We start from the raw sequence: 20,311 nt of genomic DNA on the forward strand, positions 1-20,311 counted from the left end.
TGGCCTTAAACATTCACACTTGTTCCAACAATTCAGATGAATCGAGGTCTGACCAAGTTGGTAATTTGCAGACAATATATGAGGCACGGCCAAATTTCCTTGTTTTGTTTTTTTTCATCATTTCAACTTGTACTATTTTTCTCATTTGATCTAAAAGAGATGATTTCATCTAGTTAGAGCTATTCAGTGGCAATGCTGACTCCCATAGTTCCCTCATTCTTGACTTGATTCCCATTAGCCATGGGGTTAGCGCAAGAATTGCAGAGTGATATGTCTGATGAAAGTCTAGCTGAAATCTCTAGATTTACGTAATCTTGACTTAAGATACTAGATCACTCTCTCACCAGATACAAATCCTCATAGGATAAGTGACAAATGCACAGAAAGGCCTATTGATCCCAAAAGGAAAGATTTTTGTTTTATGCATCTGGTCATTGAGGCCCCTTGGGACAAGCTCCATTCTGGTATCCACTGTAATTTCTAACCTGCTTGAAAGTTTGTTGAGAAGGAGGAGGTCAGGAGAATAGATGCTTCTTCTGAGGCATTCTTTCAGGACAGCTGGTAACCAATGGGTCCGCAGCTGCTGGGTACATGTGGTAAGAATTTGGTGCTTAAGAGGATGAGCTCCCAAAGAAGCAGATGGTATCATTTATGTTTGATAACTCTGGCATTAGCAAAGAAATGAGACCCACTGCCTTTGGACAGTGAGCTTTAACTGGCCTGACTTTCTCCAAAATTAAGGAGGAGCTAGAAGTCCCTACCAAGCATAGTCTTTTCATACAGCAAGAAAAACTGTATTCACCCTCCAACCATCACCAAAGAAAACCACCTGCTGGAGAAGAAGATAAAAAGCACTTAAAACATGGAGACTAGTGGTATACTCTTTTTGAAAAACTGTATTGTTACCTCTCAGACCTGTGGAGGAAGAAAGAATTTGTGACCAAAGAAGAACTAGAGATCATTACTTGATCACGAAATAGAAAATTTCAATTATATTAAGTTAAAAAGTTTTCTTACAAACAAAAGTAATGCAGACAAGATTAAAAGGGAAAACATCTTTACATTCAAAGGTTCCGATAAAGGCCTCATTTCCAAAATATATAGAGAATTGACTCAAATTTATAAGAAATCAAGCCATTTTCCAATTGAAAAATGGTCAAAGGATATGAACAATTTTCAGATGAAATTGAAACTATTTCCACTCATATGAAAGTGTTCCAAATCACTATTGATCAGAGAAATGCAAATGAGGACAACTCTGAGATATCATTACACACCTGTAAGATTGGCTAAGATGACAGGAAAAGATAATGATGAATGTTGGAGGGGCTGTGGGAAAACTGGGACACTAATACATTGTTGGTGGAGTTGTGAAAGAATCCAACCATTCGGGAGAGCAATTTGGAACTATACCCAAAGGGCTATCAGACTGTGAATACCCTTTGATCCAGCATTGCTGCTATTGGGCTTATATCCCAAAGAAATACTAAAGAAGGGAAAGGGTCCCACATATGCAAAAAATGTTTGTGGCAGCCCTTTTCGTAGTGGCTAGAAATTGGAAATTGAATGGATGCCCATCAATTGGAGAATGGATGAATAAATTGTGGTATATGAATGTTATGGAATATTATTGTTCTGTAAGGAATGACTAGCAGGATGGATACAAAGAGGCTTGGAGAGACTTAGATGAACTGATGCTGAGTGAAATGAGCAGAACCAGGAGGTCATTATACACGGCAACAACAAGATTATATACAACAATCAATTCTGATGTATGTGGCTCTTTTCAACAATGAGATGATTCAAACCAGTTCCAATTGTTCAGTAAAGAAGAGAGAATCAGCTACACCCAGAGAGAGAATTATGGGAAACAAGTGTGGACCACAACATAGCATTTCCACTTTTTCTGTTACTGTTTGCTTGCATTTTTGTTTTCCTTCTCAAGTTTTTTCTGTCTTTCTAGATTTAATTTTCCTTGTGTAGCAAGATAACTATTATATGTATACATTTAATGGATTTAATATATACTTTAACATATTTAACATGTATTGGACTACCTGCTATCTAGGGGAGAGGGCAGGGGAAGGAGGGGAAAGGTTGGAACAGAAGGTTTTGCAAGGGTCAATGTTGAAAAATTATCCATGTATAAGCATATATTATTTGTAAATAAAAAACATAATAATAATAAAAAAAGAAAAATTGTATAGTCTCAATTCCTCATTGTTTCCAGTCCTGTTTATCAAAAAAAAGAATGGAAAAGGAGATTTAGAAAAAAACCCACTGCTTCATCAGAAGGGAGGAGGAGATACTGCCCATACCACCCTTATTTTGACCTAAGTCCAGACTGGTTGTGGATATTGAGGGTAAATATTCACAATGAATGGGGAGAGAAGACAATTTGGGACTGAGTAATTCAGAATAGAACTTTTAATGCTTTAGTAATTAAAAAAAATCAAACAAACAAATCCTCTCTCTTTTTTTGATTGGCCAGAGTTGGAGAGTCAGGCAAGAAAAAGATAGATAGGAGAAATATTAGAAACCAGAGAAATAAGATATAATCTTGTGATGTGGTTGGTAAAGAAAGTGTCTGATCAAGATGTGAAAGAAACATCAGTATAGTTTTTAGCAAAGTTTAAAAGGAAGCTGAATGGAATAGAGACAGGCAAGTGAGAATTTTCTGCTAACCTAGCATGTATATAAACTTCATGCTTCTGCTCACCTGCTGTTTCCCGGACACCTTCAATAAATAGATAAGAAACTTGTACTTGCCACTTGATTAAGATGTCTGAATCCTGTAATTCCCATTTGAAAAAGCTGCATCAATTTATCCTTAGGGCACTCACTGGTAATCTCCATTCATGGCTGACATCAAGACATTAATGAAAATTTTGGGGATAGTCATTCATCTGTTTTTAATCCCACCACATGATATAACATCAGTCCCAAAGCTCATTTGCCTGGGACTCTCTTCTTATTGGTGGAGATTCAGTGGGCCCGAGTTCTGCATTCTTCTTTGTGTTTTTGAGTCTCTTTGGGCTTCAGACATTTTAGGCTTCCAGCTTGGAAAGGGAAGATGAGAGATGTCAATCTTACTTGAAGATGCTGAAGGAAGAGACTTTAGGACCAAGATCACATTAGAGGAGCCAGCAGTCTCCATGTTCTTCAGCTTGTTATATGAGAGACTTTGGGGGAGCTTCCCGTAAGTGAGATCTAGGACTTTCTAGGTTGAGCTGAGTTCCCTAGGTCATGACAGGAGAGCTCCTTTGCTCTGTATTGTCAGGTATACTCCTATATATGCTTACCTCTCGTGTCTGTTTTTGCAATTTGACTTGAACAAATGGGTTTCTTTGCTTCTTCTCTACGTGTGTTCCTTGTGTGGGAAAGCAGTCAAGCCTTGGATACAAATCTTAGAGTCATTCTGTTTTCCCCATTAAAGAAACAGCAAGCAGAAGTTAGTTTGAATCTGAAAATCACTCATCTCCTCGGACAAAAAATGTAAAGGGCACAGATAGCTACCAAGCTAGTCGGTAACCTCTGCCTCCAAGGTAGCTAAACCTCTGCCCTCTGGCCAGAAATTAAATTCGCTCTAGGAGTAGGGTGGGGAAAGAAGTAACTAAAGATTTTTATCTCCTTTCATTGTTGTTGTTAATTGTCCTTCTCAAAGAGGACTAGTGGCTCTGCTGGGTGAAGTCTTGGGCTGCAAAAGAGGTAGTACGGTGCAAAGGCTTCAGCTTCTTTCTCTCCTCCACAATCAATCCAAGACAAGTGGTAAAACACTAGTCGAGAAGGGACTAAAGATTAGTGTTTTCTGCCTCCATTAAAGCCACATGATGAATACATATGCAACCTATATCTTCTTTTTTTTCCCACAAGAATATCACAGGAGACTTCTTAAACTAAGAACTTTATTTAATGGAATAATCTTTTTTTCAAAAGGAAGAGTTTAGTTTGGCATGACCTGGTCTTGATTTAAAATAAAATAAAATAAAACACACTAGTACTGCCTCTTCCTTTCCTATCTATTGTTAATCATATCTGTAATAAATTTGTTAATGTGAAGTTCATCAGTTCATAGTCTGCAGATTCCATTCTTTTGTTTTTTCAAAAACCAGGACAAGATTTTGTTTTTGTCTAATACTCTTTTATTTTCTATAATCTTTGAAGGAACTCAGTGTTGCTATTAGCCAATTCTTAAAGTTTGTTCCTTTCTTTTTTCTTTTGTGAGGCAATAGGGGCTAAGTCACACACCTAAGAAGTTAAGTGTCTGAGGCCACATTTGAACTTAGGTCTTCCTGACACTAAGGCTGTTGCTCTATCCCACTGTGCAACCTAGCTGCCCCCTCACAGTTTGTTTGAATCTAATATTTTAAACTCAGTAAGAGCAGCTCATTATCTTTTTTCTCTTGTCTTGACTCTAACTTCCTTTGTCCTGTTCTCTTTAGCTTAAAGATGTTCTTTCTTGTCAAAAACCAATACAAGAAGAGAAACTGCTTTCTGACATCACTCTAACCAAATGGTATTTATTTTTCTTGCAACAATTTAAAAGACATTTCTTACCAGTCTCTGATTTTTTTGAGTTTAATACTTCTGAGTTTAATTCACTACCATGTTACTTTGCTTTCTGAAAAGTTAATGTTTTGATGCCTTCAAACAGCCTTCTGACCTGTCTATACACAATGCAATTTTAGAAACCATAGTGGTACAAATTGATATTTACAGACTTTAGGTTTTAGAAATATCTTCTACCTCTCCTTTGTATCATGTTCTATTTGAGGGATGGATGTAGGAGCATTTTTAGAAGTCTCCTCAGGTGATGATCCTAGGTCATTGTAAATGTGAACCAGTTGTCTCCATTCATGAGTTGGTTGTTTTTATTTGTTTGTTTGTTTTGTTTTTCTTCTGGCCATAGGAGGACAACTTTAGAATTCCTGATTTTGGTTGATTATGAACCAACCTCTCACACTGATAACTAATAACTTTTGGGATACCTGCATTTCTTTACTAACTGATTGATATATTCTTTTCAGAGGGAAAATCTTCCTTGGGGCAGTCTTTACCTATTTGTTACACAAAAATCAAGTGCATTCATCTACTAGCAACTCTTTTCAGAGCTCCAGCAGACTAAATGGTCACTCTGGCCAGTGGTCCATTTTGGTTTAAATGCAAAAAAAAAAAAAAAAAAAAAAAAAAAGACTTCTTGGCACATGCTATATTCATATCATATTACCAGCCCTTATTTCCATCATTTTTAGTTCTTAATTTTAAGCTCTTAAGTATATCTACATCTTGCTACACACCACTTAAATTCTGTCTAGGAAGAGCTTTCAAAGCCACCTAATTCAAACAGTGGTAGACTAGTAATATTCTTTACTTAATATTAACATTTGGTTAACCAAATTTTCCATGAAAACTTGCATAGGAACTCAGGTTTTTTTTTTTTTTTTCCAAAAAAAAAAAAAAAAAAAAAACTATTTTCTTCAATAGATTAAATTGTCTAGAAAAAAAATTTTTCTTGTATTAAGTCTAAATTGGATTTAGTTTATTTTATGGAATTTAATTACAAAATAGATTAAAAACAATAGCAATTACTCACGAGGTTTTTGATGCAGAATTTGTATTAAATGATCCTATTCGTTTAGGGATGGATTCTCATAATCTTGGCCACAACAGCTCTGAGAGAGGCAGACCCCAGCACAACCTTCACCTGGGGAAGCAATTCCTGTGGAAAAGAGACCAGCCATTCCCACGACTTTTCACAAGCAGGCAAGCTAGCCTAACTGAAGCAGTACCTTGAGAGAGAGAAACAGGAGGTAGCTTATGACAGGAAAAGCCAAACTCACTACCACCTTTACCATCAATTCTTCATGAAGGCAGTCCAGGACCCTGCACCTGAGAGCTTTGGAAATAACAATGCTTCAAGCCTAGTACCCTCAGCCACTATACAAGGGAACAACTCTAGAGAGATGCAGCCTGTAACTACATATATAGGTGCTTGTTACCACAGCTAATTGAAGACTCCCCCAAAGTCTGTTGAATGTTTTAATATCAGAAAATGACATGTTGTTTTTTTTGTTGTTGTTGTTTGTTTGTTTGTTTGTTTTTTGTTTTTTTTTTTTGTTTTGTTTTGTTTTTTTGGTGAAAAAGGCTAATTTATCATTTGTTGCTGTACCTTAAGGACCATGAAGCACATTTGTGTTGTCTCCTCCATTTAGAATGCTCCTTGAGAGCAGCCTTACTTTCCTAGGGATATACTCAGCACTTAGCATAATGCATTGTACAAAGCAAGGGCTTAATAAATACTTTGTTCTTTGCTTAAAAAGTTTGAGAAACGTAATTTCTGGGTAATTAACCATTTAATTAATAATCTTAACACATCCCCAATAAAATTAGTGACATGCTCAAATGCCAAAACACATGGCCTGTGCTGACAGTTTAATTGCCTTAGGAAGGCTGAGTTTCTGGTTAACAATGAGAGAAAATGACTATTACAATAAGAGATGGACCTATTCTAATGAGGGGTTGATAGCAGAACATTTATTATGTCACTTCTTTCTAAAATGCCAAGCCTTGAACAATCTAATCAAAGATTTATCTCCATCTGTACCCTATAGAGCACAATGGGCTTCTCCATCTTAGATTTAATTCCATTTAAGGTTGGGTAGGGTATGAGCAAGATTGAGGAAAAAGTTAATTCAATCTAATTATCATCAGCTATATCCTTCAATATCTTGAACAACTTACAGGGTCCTGAAAAAAATCCTGGCCCTCATTTAATAATTCATTATTAATGTGAGGGAGAAATAATAATTTCTCTCAATTCATTATAAATTTGTTCAGCATTCATTCTGATCAATAGAAAATCCATGTAGCTATTGTTATTGCCTAGTTATTAAGTCCTTTCATGTGTTAATTATGGCAATTTCACATTAATTACTGCAATTAACATTTTCCATTTTTTACTGATCATCCTTTAGAGATGCTATATCAGTTGACTCTAAAAGGTGTAGAAGGGACAAAATAGACATTTTGCATCTCTTTGATTTGAAGAGTAAGGAAAGAACAGAGAAGGGAAGAGTTGGAATAATAAAGTTAGGATATGCCAGATAAGGGAATTTTTTGTGACATTATGATATACCTACATAAATAATGAAAGAGAATGCTCAATTTGTGCACAGAGTTCCTTAAATGAAAGCTTCTCATAGTGTAGGAGAATCAAAGAATGAAATCCTTTACCATTTTTGAAGTTCCTAAGGAAAGAAATCATCCCAATAACTTGCTCTTACATTTAACAGTTTGCCTTCTCAGGCCAAGCAGAGCAAAATCCCTCCTCTGTGTGATAGCAGACAACCTCCCAACCTTTGAGTCTGCCCAACTGTTACCTGTCTTATTTTCTTTCCATCTTAACCCTGCCATCTAAGGTTCACAGTCTTTTAAATTATTTGTCTATAACTGTGATAATCAGATTACCTATGCTTTTGTCCAAATAAAGTGATGAACATGTGATCTTGGGAGTAAATTGCTAAATAAACATGGAGAAATGTAGAAGAAATGTGTGAAATACTATTTGGAAAATACAGCTACTGCTCATGACGATTTTAGATTATTTTTAAATGATATTATGTTTTTTTATTTTATTTTCAATAGTATTTTATTTTTCCAAATATATGTGAAGATAATTTTAACATTCATTTTTGTAAGATTTTGTGTTTCAGATTCCCCCCCCCTTCCTTACCTTCCTCCTACCCAAGAGAGCAAGCAATCTGTTATGTCATGTTTTGCAAGAAAAATCAGACCAAAAGGTAAAAAACCATGAGAAAGAAAAACAAAGGTGAAAATACTATGTTTTTATCCATATTCAGTCTCCATAGTTCTCTCTCTGGATGCAGATGGTTTCTCTTCTTCATCCTAAGTATCTTTCTTCATAATGATTGTCATGGAAACGATTTTCATTTTCCCAGAAGCATAGTGTCCTCTGATCAGCAGTATATTAGCTTTCATCAAGCTTATTCATAATCATCTCAGGATAAAAACTTATATTTACATAAGTTATCATCATTGGCAACCCATATAAATCTTCCTACCTTGAGAAATTTTGTGTATGTGTCTTTACCTGCTTATCTTCTTTTTTTTTCACTACATGATTGCCAGGTTAAATGAAATTGTTATTCCTATTTCTGCCCTGCAAAAGTAAGAAAATGCCCTATCAAAATTACAGTGTGAAAAATATAAGCACAGTTTCTTGACACAGTTATAAAGAAAATGTTGGCACAGTTTCAACTGCATTTTAAAAAGTTTTAAGGCATAATTAAAAATACAAGGACAATTATTTTCCTAATGAATTTTAGAAGAGACTGAGAATAGGATGTTAGGAGTCTTTGGATCTCCAAATACAAGCAATTCCAGCAAACATGCAAAAGAACATAGATGCACTAACACTTCTTTCCCACCATTCCACAGCCCCAATTTCAGGTCTACAGCAGCAAGATACAGTAGGAAACAAGGAAAAGAGAAAAGGGGAGGGAAAACAATATACTTCTGCCTCTATTTAAAACAACACATCTGCTCATCTTCCCCAATGGATACTCCATCTCTGTCACTCACCATCCCATTCTGCTGGAATTCTTGTTCCAGGAATCACCACTAGTGGCTTAGAGCTTTAGAATTCACATGGGAAGGGGGAATTATCATTGACAGGGATGTGGCTAACAAGGTATGTTACTGCCACCAGAAGTTAGTATCTAAAACGTGTTTTCCCATAAGCACACTGTTATAAATGGTGATTAGGTCTCATAGTTTAGTTATATTCTGGGTTAAATAGACTTATGTGATCCAGCCAAGAATTTAGTTACCATTAACAATATTGTCTCTCCATATAAATAATCGGACAACTGACTTCCAAAATATTCAAACAGAACCTACTAGTTAAATTGGGTATTATCTGTACTTTGTAGGCTCATAGAAAATAGCAAGTAAATCTTGGCTATAAAACAGTCTCCAAAATCCTTAAAAAGTAAAACCTTTAGCTAACAAATTTCATGTGTCAGTTTCCCATAATTAGGCTAGTAAGAAGTGTTTAAGAGTAGCTTTCTACAAGCACTATATTGAGGACAATGGGTGCATATTAATATAAGGTGTCAGTTTGCTAAATACTCTATGTGGAACAATATTCCAGAATTTGGTGTTCTCCTTGTAGATATCCATCATGAAGCCTTATATGCTCTATTTGCATGGTAATAACTTGTTCCAGAATACAAGGGTTTATGCAATTATAAAAATACAGTGCTATTTAGTCTGACTGAGGAACATTTCCCTAAATGCATCAAATGGATTCTATAATGAAATGTGATTAGAATAACTTCAAGAAAATTGTAGTCTATTATCTCCATTTGAAAAACTCTTTTTTATCTACTGATAGTATGTTACCAATTTAGTTAATTTCCAGATCTAATGTTTCCAACTGGACAGAAGATTGCAGAAATTCCCCAAAATGATTACTTGTACAAGGAAAATTTGAAACTCTGCTTACTCTTTAATGCTTACTCATCAGCTGGTAACAACATTAAAAATGGTTCTTTAAATATTGTCCAAAATGTTTATTTTGAAGAACTAAAGTTGTCAGTGATTTGTCTTTCTCCCTATCAACTGATTAAAGTAGAAAAAGAAAGTCTTAGACAAATATGAATAACCAAAATATCACAAAAAACTAGATAGATTAAAAAGGCCTTTGAAAAAAATTGGAAGACCCCACTCCCCTGCTTTAAAAAAGAAATTTGGTAGACAATAATCATCGGTGAAGGGCAAACACAGTTGAAGGCATTTAAGACTTATTCTCAATGGCAATTTAAATCAGATACAATTTACCCATACAATTGGATTACACCTCAAGGGCTATCAATCTGTGCAAACCCTTTGATTCAGCAGTGTTTCTATTAGGCTTATATTTCAAAGAGATCATAAAGGAGAGAAAGAGACCCATATGTGCAAAAATGTTTTGGCAGCCCTTTTTGTAGTGCATCCCATTTTTGTAGTGGATGCCCATCAGCTGGAGAATGGCTGAATAAATTGTGCTATATGAATGTTATGGAATATTATTGTCCTATAAGAAATGATAACCAGAGTGATTTTAGAGATGCCTGGAGAGACTTATATAAACTGATAGTAAATAAAATGAGCAGAACCAGGAGATCATTATACACAGTGACAGCAAGATTATACAATGATCAATTCTGATAGACATGGCTCTCTTCAACAATGAGAGGATTCAGGGCAGTTCCAATGGTCTTATATTGAAGAAAACCATCTGCATCCAGAGAGAAGATACTGGGAACTGAATGTGGACCCCAACATAATATTTTCACTCTTTTTGTTGTTATTTGCTTGCATTTTGTTTTCTTATTTTTTCCTTTTTGATCTGATTTTTCTTGTGCAGCATGATATTTGTGGAAATATGTATAGAAGAATTGCACATTTGACATATATTGGATTGCTTGCCATCTGGGGGAGGGAGTAAGGGGAAGGGAGGGAAACATTAGAACACAAGATTTTGTGAGGGTGAAAGTTAAAAATTATCCATGTATATAAAATGAATAAGCTTTAATTAAATAAAAATTAATAGGTCTACAAACCAGGAAAAAGGAAAATTGACTGTGACTGAAGTTCTTGCAGAGGTCAAATCAAATCCAATACCCTTTTCAAGTTGCAGCTTAGTGAACCTTTCCCTGGCTTTTGTAGGAAAGAGGCTAAAAAGCCTCATAGGATTTCTGAAAAATAATGCATTGTGAAGGCAAACTTAAAAGGATACAAACAGATTTAATATTATTAATGCCCTCATAAAAAGTAAAAAGTAAAAGTCCTATATCTATAATTTAAAGATTTTAGGAGTTAAATGATCTATTACCTTTCTGAAACACAAGTTGTATCCCTTTACTTAATAAAGGAGGGGTTACATTATTTGAGCATTTGTCCAACACATGATTTATATGGATTTTTAGTCTCTTGGTGACACTGTCAATGGCTACTGCTTGCAGGACTTTCCCTAGAAGCACATTTGTCCACCAAAACACAGATCTTCCTATGAAGATCTTGCTTTTTCTCCATTTTCTTTCACTCCATCATATTTGGTACTAATTTTTGGATGCAAATCTGGGGAATTTCTTATTGCTCTCAGAACATTTGTTTTCTTTGTTCCCTTTCTTCCCTGGTCCTCTGTAACTCTAGCTGTTTCTAGAAAAGTCTGAGCAGTGAGCTCCATGAAAATCTTCATATATATGATCAACCCCTTTCTTGTACTATATAGAAACTATAAATCTTGACACCTTAACAGAAGAGTTTCTAATCTAAAGATGCTGTTACTAGCTTCATTTAGTAGAAAGAGATGCTGGATTTGTCACCTGGTGGATTGAGGACTTTGTTGTGTGAGTGAGACCTGGAGCCCAATTTGGGCTGTGCTTGTCAGGCTTGGGTTTAGCCTCAGGTACCTTGACTCGATCCTTCTTTCTTTTGTCACATTTCTCATCATGTTCTTCTCTTGAAGATGATTATGTATTCTCTTCAGCTCTGAGTTGCAATTTTGTGTGCTCACCTTCACATAAGATAATATGATCTTTGGGCTTGTTTGGATATACTAATGATACGGTAATGGTGACTGGAGACCCAAATGTAGAAAACTCCCAGGAAGCTAAAAGACTTTGATAACTGGGATGTTCCCCTCCTGCTAAAATTAATCAAGGGTATATTTAAGCTTGAGATTATGAGAAAGAATATAGTCCTGGCACATTTACTGGGGCATTGTAAACTTTACACAAGATTGAATCTTCAGAAAATAACAACATGCTTCAGAGAATTAGATCATAGAAAATAGAAACCAGGGTTGGTCACAGAATAATGCTTTTTATAATAACATATAGCTTTAAGATATATAAGCACCATAGTTTCTCTTAATAAATGGCTCTGTTGAATTATCAGCAATCTGGTCTCTTATTTTCAACGATCACTAGCCCATTTGTGTTGTGCTGGTCACAACATCAAAGATGTCACTAGTCTTCCTGTTGAGCTCTGAATAAAAAAAAATCATAGCCAACCCCCTACCCCCTTCCTTGCCATTAAGATTGGAAAATTGAGTTTAGAAAAAGAGCCCAGAAAAACCTTGATGATTCTAACACCTTTACATACCATTGAATTATAAACTCCAGATGCATTATCTCAATCCTTGCTAGGATAATTTCTCCCTCCTTTTGAGTATTGCCCCTTGCCTCACTATCTCCTATCCACCACCTTTTTATCTTGACCCCTATTCTGTTAGGATTAAGTTATGATCCTTTCCTGGAATTATGGCTTGTCCCTGCTTGCATATCCTAGTAAGCTAAAACCCCATATAAATTCCCTGCTTCGGTTCATCTGGACTGAATGCTTTGGACAAGAGTCCCATGCAGTCAGCTAGCTTAAACTCCACATTAAAGATTAAAAACCAATATCTGCTTGCCTCAGTTTCTCTGGTATTACATTCTCACCAGGGGGATTCAAATGATAACAAACCTGTACAGGAAGGCTCTTCAAAGATGCTGCTTTCTTTGCTTTCTGGAGGATCTGGCCTTTTGAATGTATTCTGAGTTCCTCAGATGCTCCAAAGCTATTAGATGCCAGCTTTGAAAAACTTTTTCTGGCGTTCCAAAGAGATTGCTTGAGTCTCCTCCGAGAGAATTCATTACCCTAGATCTTAGCTTGCCAACTCATTCTCTGGCCCTAAAACATGTCAGCAGTGGTCACGGCAGCATAGTGGTTGTGGTAGTCTTAAGAGCCTGGGCTGAGGCTAGCAGGACCTATGTGCCTTTCATAGAGTATTAATGACTAAGCTTACAGGCTTTCTTCTCAGTCTTTAATCATTTTCTTGATCTCCATGATTCTCAGGCTTTTCAGGTATTACATTCTGTTCTTTTTATATGGCAAGTTCATCTCTTCCATCTAAATCACTATTGCCAAGTTAATTTCTCACTGACTACATATATTGATTTAATGTTCATTTTCCTTTAGGACATTTATTATTTAATGCCTTTGTAATTATTTTCTTCCATAAGTATTGATGTTTTAGATTTTGTGTATGGATTTGGGATGCAATTTGAGATCACTGAATAATGTTTCCAATGGAAATCAATCCTTCTTCTATGTTCATTTGTAAGACTGACTTAGGAGCTGATTTTTTTGGGTCTTATTGATTGTCCAGACTCCTATCTGGAAATGTAAATTCCACTTAAAAGGCTCCCATTGTTCCCTCTATGAGGATTTCTTTTTGCTTTTTATTTTTGCCTTCAAAAGAACATATTCTTCTAGTAAAAAATATAGAATCCTTTGTGAAGGCTTTAAGTAAGTAAACTGTAATGGTGAAAGTAAAAAATAAATCAGGGTGTAATAAAGGTTGGGCTTTAATATTTGCCTTTAAACATATAATTACATTGGGCATAAATTACTTTCAATTAAAGCTTGAGTTGAAGTTCTTCAAGTTGTTCATCAGTTGAATGGATTTTGAAATATAGAAATTTCTTTTGTACTCATATTGAGGTTTGAAAAATGATGCTGGAAATGTAGTCTAAACTCATATATCTATTTTCAAATTTGTGTGGGAATGGGGACGACTATGATTTTAAACTTTTGACAAAGAACGGTACAAAGAATATTACTTTTCAAACAATTTGTCCCTGAACTGATTTTAGTATGGTAAGTTTTTCATCTAAATTCAGTTTTGTCTTATAATTCTAGAATGAATCCATTAAGAAACATCATTAAGTCTGCAAGAAAACTTCAATCTCAACCCTCAACTCAAAAGTTGTAACTTTTAAAATTTATAATAGCTTTTTATTCAAATGTATGCAAAGATAGTTTTCAACATTTACACTTGCAAAACCTTGTGTTCCAAATTTTTCTCCCTCTTCTCTTCCCCCATCCTTAGACAATAAGCAATCCAACATAGGTCAAACACGTTCAGTTCTTCTAAACATATTTCCACATGTATCATGCTATACAGGAGAAATCAAATCAAAAGAGGAAGAAAATCAGAAAGAAAAAAAAGCAAACATAACTTTTTTTCTTTTGTTTTGACATAATAGTATGCGCTAGGAATAAAAATAAATTAAATGTACTAGTAGAATGGAAATAGCACACATTCTGGAGATTGTTTTGTACTAAGTACTTTTTTTTTTTTTTTTTACTATGTTAGTAAGTACTCTTAAATAAAAGCTAATTAAATTTGACTGGTATCAACTGATAATCATTGGGGAACCACACTGGTTGGGGCTTATGAGCTCAAACATTAGATAACCAGCCCCTAACACTTCATGGCCATCCCCAGATTCCATGATGATAAGAAGCAACCACTTTCTAGGAACCTGACCAACTAATGCTAGTGGGGATTAGGAGAGTGTCTCAAAAGCATTCATTTACATATAACAGCACATGTTAAGAAATGTAAGATCATATGATAGCTTAAAAATTAAATACTACAAACAGAGTAGACATAAAAATGAAATATAATAAAATACAAATAAAGAAAATAATAAATCATATAAGGTCCAACATCTATTTTTTTCTCTTGCTTTTGTTATTAGTCCCTTTGTCTTATGTTTCTTGGCATTTATATTCTTGCTTTTGTAGTTGTTTAGCAATTTGGCCAGCACATTTTTTATCTGGCTCTCATTCTTCAAATCTTACCTTAGACATTTTGATAAGTCAGTTTGTGTTCCAGACTCTGCCATCTCACTTCTTATGCTAGTCAAGTTTTATGCCTCCTCAAAGAGGTGAATGACTCCTTTCTCCTTCCTTTTCATTTCTGTTCTGCTAGGTCATACTTTTATACAGATTGGAGCAGTTTTGCTAGCATCTTTTTAAAATTTTTTAATTAAAATTTTTATTACTATAGCTTTTTATTTACAAAACATATACATGGGTAATTTTTCAGCATTGACCCTTGCAAAACCTTCCGTTCCAACTTTTCCCTTCCTTCTCTCTGCTCCTTCCCCTAGATGGCAGGTAGTCCAATACATGTTAAATATGTTAAAGTATATGTTAAATCCAATATATGTATACATATTTATATAGTTATCTTTCTGTATAAGGAAAATTAGATCTAGAAAGAAAGGAAAAAAACACTAGAAGGAAAACAAAAATGCAAGCAAACAATAACAGAAAGAGTGGAAATGCTAAACTGTGGTCCACACTCATTTCTCATAGTTCTTTCTCTGGGTGTAGCTGATTCTCTTCATTACTGAACAATCATTATATAGTCTTGTTGTTGAAGCGTATAATGATCTCCTGGTCCTGCTCATTTCACTTAGTATCAGTTCATGTAAGATTCTCTAAGCCTCCCTGAATTCATCTTATTGGTCATTTCTTAGAGAACAATAATATTCCATAACATTCATATACCACAATTTATTCAACCATTCTCCAACTGATGGGCATCCACTCAGTTTCCAGTTTCTAGCCACTACAAAAAGGGCTGCCACAAACATTTTTGCACATATGGGACCTTTTCCCTTCTTTAAGATCTCTTTGGCATATAAGCCCAGTAGTAACAGCAGTTTTTGCTAGCATCTCAAAGAGCTCTTCCTTACCTTGAAGAGTCTTAAACAGTTCTTCTCAGGAAGAGAAATGATGGTCTCCACTTGGGTTTCCATGCAAGTCCTTCACAAGGTTAGTAAAGGTCACTTCATTCAGGTTCCACATGAGGTTTTTGTTTGTTTGTTTTTCTTTAAACATTATTTGGTTTTTTGGTAGCTGCCAAAATGAGATGAGAAAAGTGGGACTGTTGATTGATCTCCACAAGCATGTTGGTGGTAAGGAGCTGCAGATCCAAACAAATCCAATAGTTAGAGATACAAAGAGAAATTTCATTTAAAATAATTGCCGATAGTGTAAAATATTTGGGAATCTATCTGCCAAGGGAAAATCAGGAACTATATAAGCAAAACTACAAAACTCTTTCCACAAATAAAATCAGATCTAACCAATTGGAAAAATATTTGGTGCTCTTGGATAGGTCAAGTGAATATAATAAAGATGACAATACTACCTAAACTAATCTATTTATTTAGTGCTATACTAATCAGACTCCCAAAAAACTTTTAATGACCTAGAAAAAAATAACAACAAAATTCATCTGGAAGAACAAAAGATCAAGACTTTCAAGGGAACTAATGAAAAAATAAACAAACAAACAAACAAATGAAGATGGCCTAGCTGTACCAGATCTAAAACTATATCATAAAGCAATGGTCATCAAAACCATTCAGTACTGGCTAGGAAATAGATTAGTTGATCAGTGGAATAGGTTAGGTTTACAGGACAAAATAGTCAATAACTATAGCAATCTAGTGTTTGACAAACCCCAAACCCCTTTGGGATAAGGATTCACTGTTTGACAAAAGCTTCTGGGAAAATTGGAAATTAGTATGGCAGAAATTAGGCATTAACCCACGCTTAACACTGTACATAAAGATAAGGTCAAAATGGGTTTACGATTTAGGCATAAAGAATGAGATTAGAAATAAATTAGAAGAACATAGGATAGTTTACCTCTCAGATCTGTAGAGGAGTCTGAATTAGAGATCATTATTGATCACAAAATAGAAATTTTTGATTATATCAAATTAAAAAGCTTTTGTAAACAAAATTAATGCAGACAAGATTAAAAGGAAAACAATAAACTGGGGAAACATTTTTACAGTCAAAAGTTCTGATAAAGGCCTCATTTCCAAAATATATAAAGAATTGACTCTAATATATAAGAAATCAAGCCATTCTCCAATTGATAAATGGTCAAAGGATATGAACAGACAATTTTCAGAGGAAGAAATTGAAACTATTTCTAGTCATATGAAAAGATGCTTCAAATCATTATTGATCAGAGAAATGCAAATTAAGACAACCCTGAGATACCACTACACACCTGTCAGATTGGCTAGGAAAATTTGACAGGAAAAGATAATGCTGAATGTTGGAGGGGATATGGGAAAACTAGGACACTAATATATTGTTGGTGGAGTTGTGAACAAATCCAACCATTCTGGAGAATGATTTGGAACTATGTTCAAAAAGTTACCAAGCTGTGCATACCCTTTGATCCAGCAGTGTTACTACTGGGCTTACATCCCAAAGAGATCTTAAAGAAGGGAAAGGGACCTGTATGCGCAAGAATGTTTGTGGCAGCCTTTTTTGTAGTGGCCAGAAACTGCAAATTGAATGGATGCCCATCAATTGGAGAATGGATGAATAAATTGTGGTATGTGAATGTTATGAAATATTATTGCTCTGTAATAAATGACCAACAGGAAGATTTCAGAAAGGCCTGGAGAGACTTACATGAACTGATGCTGAATGAAATGAGCAGGACCAGGAGATCATTATGTACTTCAACAACAGTACTATATGATGATCAATTCTGATGGACGTGGCCCTCTTCAACAATGAGATAAACCAAATCAGTTCCATATGTTAAATAATGAAGAGAACCAGCTACACCCAGCGAAAGAACTCTGGGAAATGAGGGTGAACCACTACATAGCATTTCCAATCCCTCTGTTTTTGTCCACTTGTATTTTTGATTTCCTTCACAGCTTAATTGTACACTGTTTCAAAGTCCGATTCTTCTTGTACAGCAAAATAACTGTATGGATATGTATACATATATTGTATTTAATATATACTTTAATATATTTAACATGTATTGGTCTCCCTGCCATCTGGGGGAAGGGGTGGGGGGAAGGAGAGGAAAAGTTGGAACAAAACTTTTTTTTTTTTTTTGCAAGGGTCAATGCTGAAAAATTGCCCATGCATATATCTTGTAAATAAAAAGCTATAATAATAATAATTAATTAATTAATTTCCTGCTGATCTTTGTTATATCTATCTAATGGCCTGAATGATCTTGATATGCTAAGAGTTTATTGTGCAAGAATGCTTCCCAAGAATGTGTCTTGCCTCTTAATGATATTAACAAGCTGGCTATAACCATCTAGGAGATTCAAACCTAGAAAGAGAAATAATTATGGGACATTTCAGTTAGTTTTACATTGTGCCAATTCATTTATTTTTTATTTTATTTTTTGCTATTTTTTTATATTCTTAAGGAGTAAGCAACTGTTTGACTATCAGTAGATTTCTATCAAATCCACGTGTCACCAGACACTGATTCTTTTCTTTCCACTTCTAGAGATTGTTTGATATATCTTGCTTCCTGGCAGTCTCTAAGTAATTTTTTCAAAAAGATTATTCAAATCTGATACCAGAACAAGTTTATAAGGATGATAGGGAAAGGACATTAGCAAATCATAGCTCAAGAAGTGAATAACATGTGAATCACATGTGAATAACAAAGATCTGATCTATTGGGAAGAGTTTTGGAAAAAAACAAATCCTTTGTCTCCAGCCTTGATATTGCTTTAATCTTCATTAATCTAGTCTTCTTCCTTTTGTCAGTACTTCATTAACTGAGCCAGCATCATTTAAAGAAGATCTCAAAAGACTGCAGTTCTGAATAGCCCATGTATATACTTACCCACCTTAAGCAAATACTTGGGGTCAAAAATGAAGTGTTTTTCTGTATTATACCATAAAACTTCCACACTAAGCATTTTCTTTCTGCTGAAAGAATTCACTTTCTTCTTTTGATTAGTTTTTCATTTTCTTTCTTGTTCTATCTCTTCCTCTAAAAAGTTTAATGAAAAGTATCATCTCTCATAATTGATCACATTTTGTCAAATTCAATTGATCCCCCTCCCAATAACCACTATTATTAGGAATGTTTTTATTGCTCTTTAAGAATGCTGATCATTTCTGCAGCCAGCTTTTTGACTAGCAAGATAAAAATAGAGCACCAGAAAACTTGGTGCTAACTTAATGCAAACATTTACATGTAAAGTTAGCTTAGAGAAAAAGCCAAGTAGTTGAGAGAAGAGCTGGTAACTCCTGTAAGACAGTCTTGAGCTTGAAGGAATTCTTTGTAGGCAAGGTCCTTGTTTGAGATGCCCAGATAATGGTTAGTGTGCCTCCAAGGCTGACTGATGAGCTTGACCTCCTTGTTCCAGGATTCAGTTATGCTTCATGACCAAAAGGACTTTCTGGATGCTTGGGATTCTTCTTGCCTTTTAATACCATTAAGAGATCTATACTTAGAGTAGAGATCTCTAAGAAGCGACAAGATGATCAGGCTTTTCAGTGAGTTACACATAGTATTGAGGTGGAAGACACCCCAAAAATGTTAGGGTCCTAGGTCAGTGTTGCCAGTATGGCAAAAGAATTTGCAAACTCAGTTTGTCTCCAAATTAAGGGGCAAAGATTTATTATACTGCTAACAGTGGGCTAAGTTCCAAAAGTATTTAGCAAAGAACCAGATGCAAGAAGATAAATTTATAGGAAAAAGTTAGAGAGACCAGGTGCTTTATGTTACTGATGTGCTAATTTTATGGCTTACAGGTAGATGTGAGGAGCGGTCTGGTATAATTCTAATTATTGTCTTAAAAATTTTGTCATCACTGAGCAACAGATTGTTATCTGACAGCCAGTAGTGTTTGTGGAACTACAACACTCCCACGGCCAGGGAAGCTCAAGGATATCACTATATTTTCCCTAAAAAGTAGGGGAAGAAATATATAACTACATTACTTCCAAGACCAGGTAGCTGGACATTGCTACATCTCCCCTAGAAGCTGTACCCCATTAATAGTACTAATCAGATCAGCATGCTTTGGTGCTGATAATACAACTATAAGGAGACAATAAATATATGTGTGACTGGAATATGCAGATGCTGAATCTTTCCTACCTGCTGTCAGCAACTCCTATCTGATGGTTCTTACTTCCAGTCAAGTAGGACATTAAGACAGGTTCATCTTTACCAGTCTTTACCATCTTTACTCAAGCCATTGGCTAGACTACTGTTGGATAGTATATATGAGGCCATTAGATGAAGAAGAACACATCACAAAGATGGCAGATTGATATAAGATCAGTGAATTTTTTTTTAAAGTAACAAGTATTTTTTTTTTAATTAATCCAATTGAGGCAAGTTGTGATAAAGAGAAGAACCTTGGTCATAGTTCCAGGGTATAAAAGAGTGCTTGTGGTTGCTCATAGTCCAGAGCAAAGACCAGAAAGTAGTAAACACCCCTCTCCTTAGGGCATACTGTTAGGGCTCAAAGGGAAATATTGGGTTTCCAGACCAGAGTTGCAAGCTATCTCAAAAGAATTTGCAGACTCAGATCCCTTTCCAAATCAAGGGACAGTTTATTATAACTGTAATGCCAATTAAAACATGTTAAGTTCC

General features: G+C 35.2%; 1 pseudogene; it reads right to left on the minus strand.

Annotated features, from left to right (window-relative positions):
- Nucleotides 1-11,361: 11,361 nt before the first annotated feature.
- On the minus strand, nucleotides 11,362-19,896 carry LOC141552847 (jupiter microtubule associated homolog 2-like; annotated as a pseudogene).
- Between the last annotated feature and the right edge of the window lie 415 nt (nucleotides 19,897-20,311).

This window comes from Sminthopsis crassicaudata, chromosome 2 (genome assembly GCF_048593235.1).
Source record: "Sminthopsis crassicaudata isolate SCR6 chromosome 2, ASM4859323v1, whole genome shotgun sequence".
Classification (NCBI taxonomy): domain Eukaryota; kingdom Metazoa; phylum Chordata; class Mammalia; order Dasyuromorphia; family Dasyuridae; genus Sminthopsis; species Sminthopsis crassicaudata.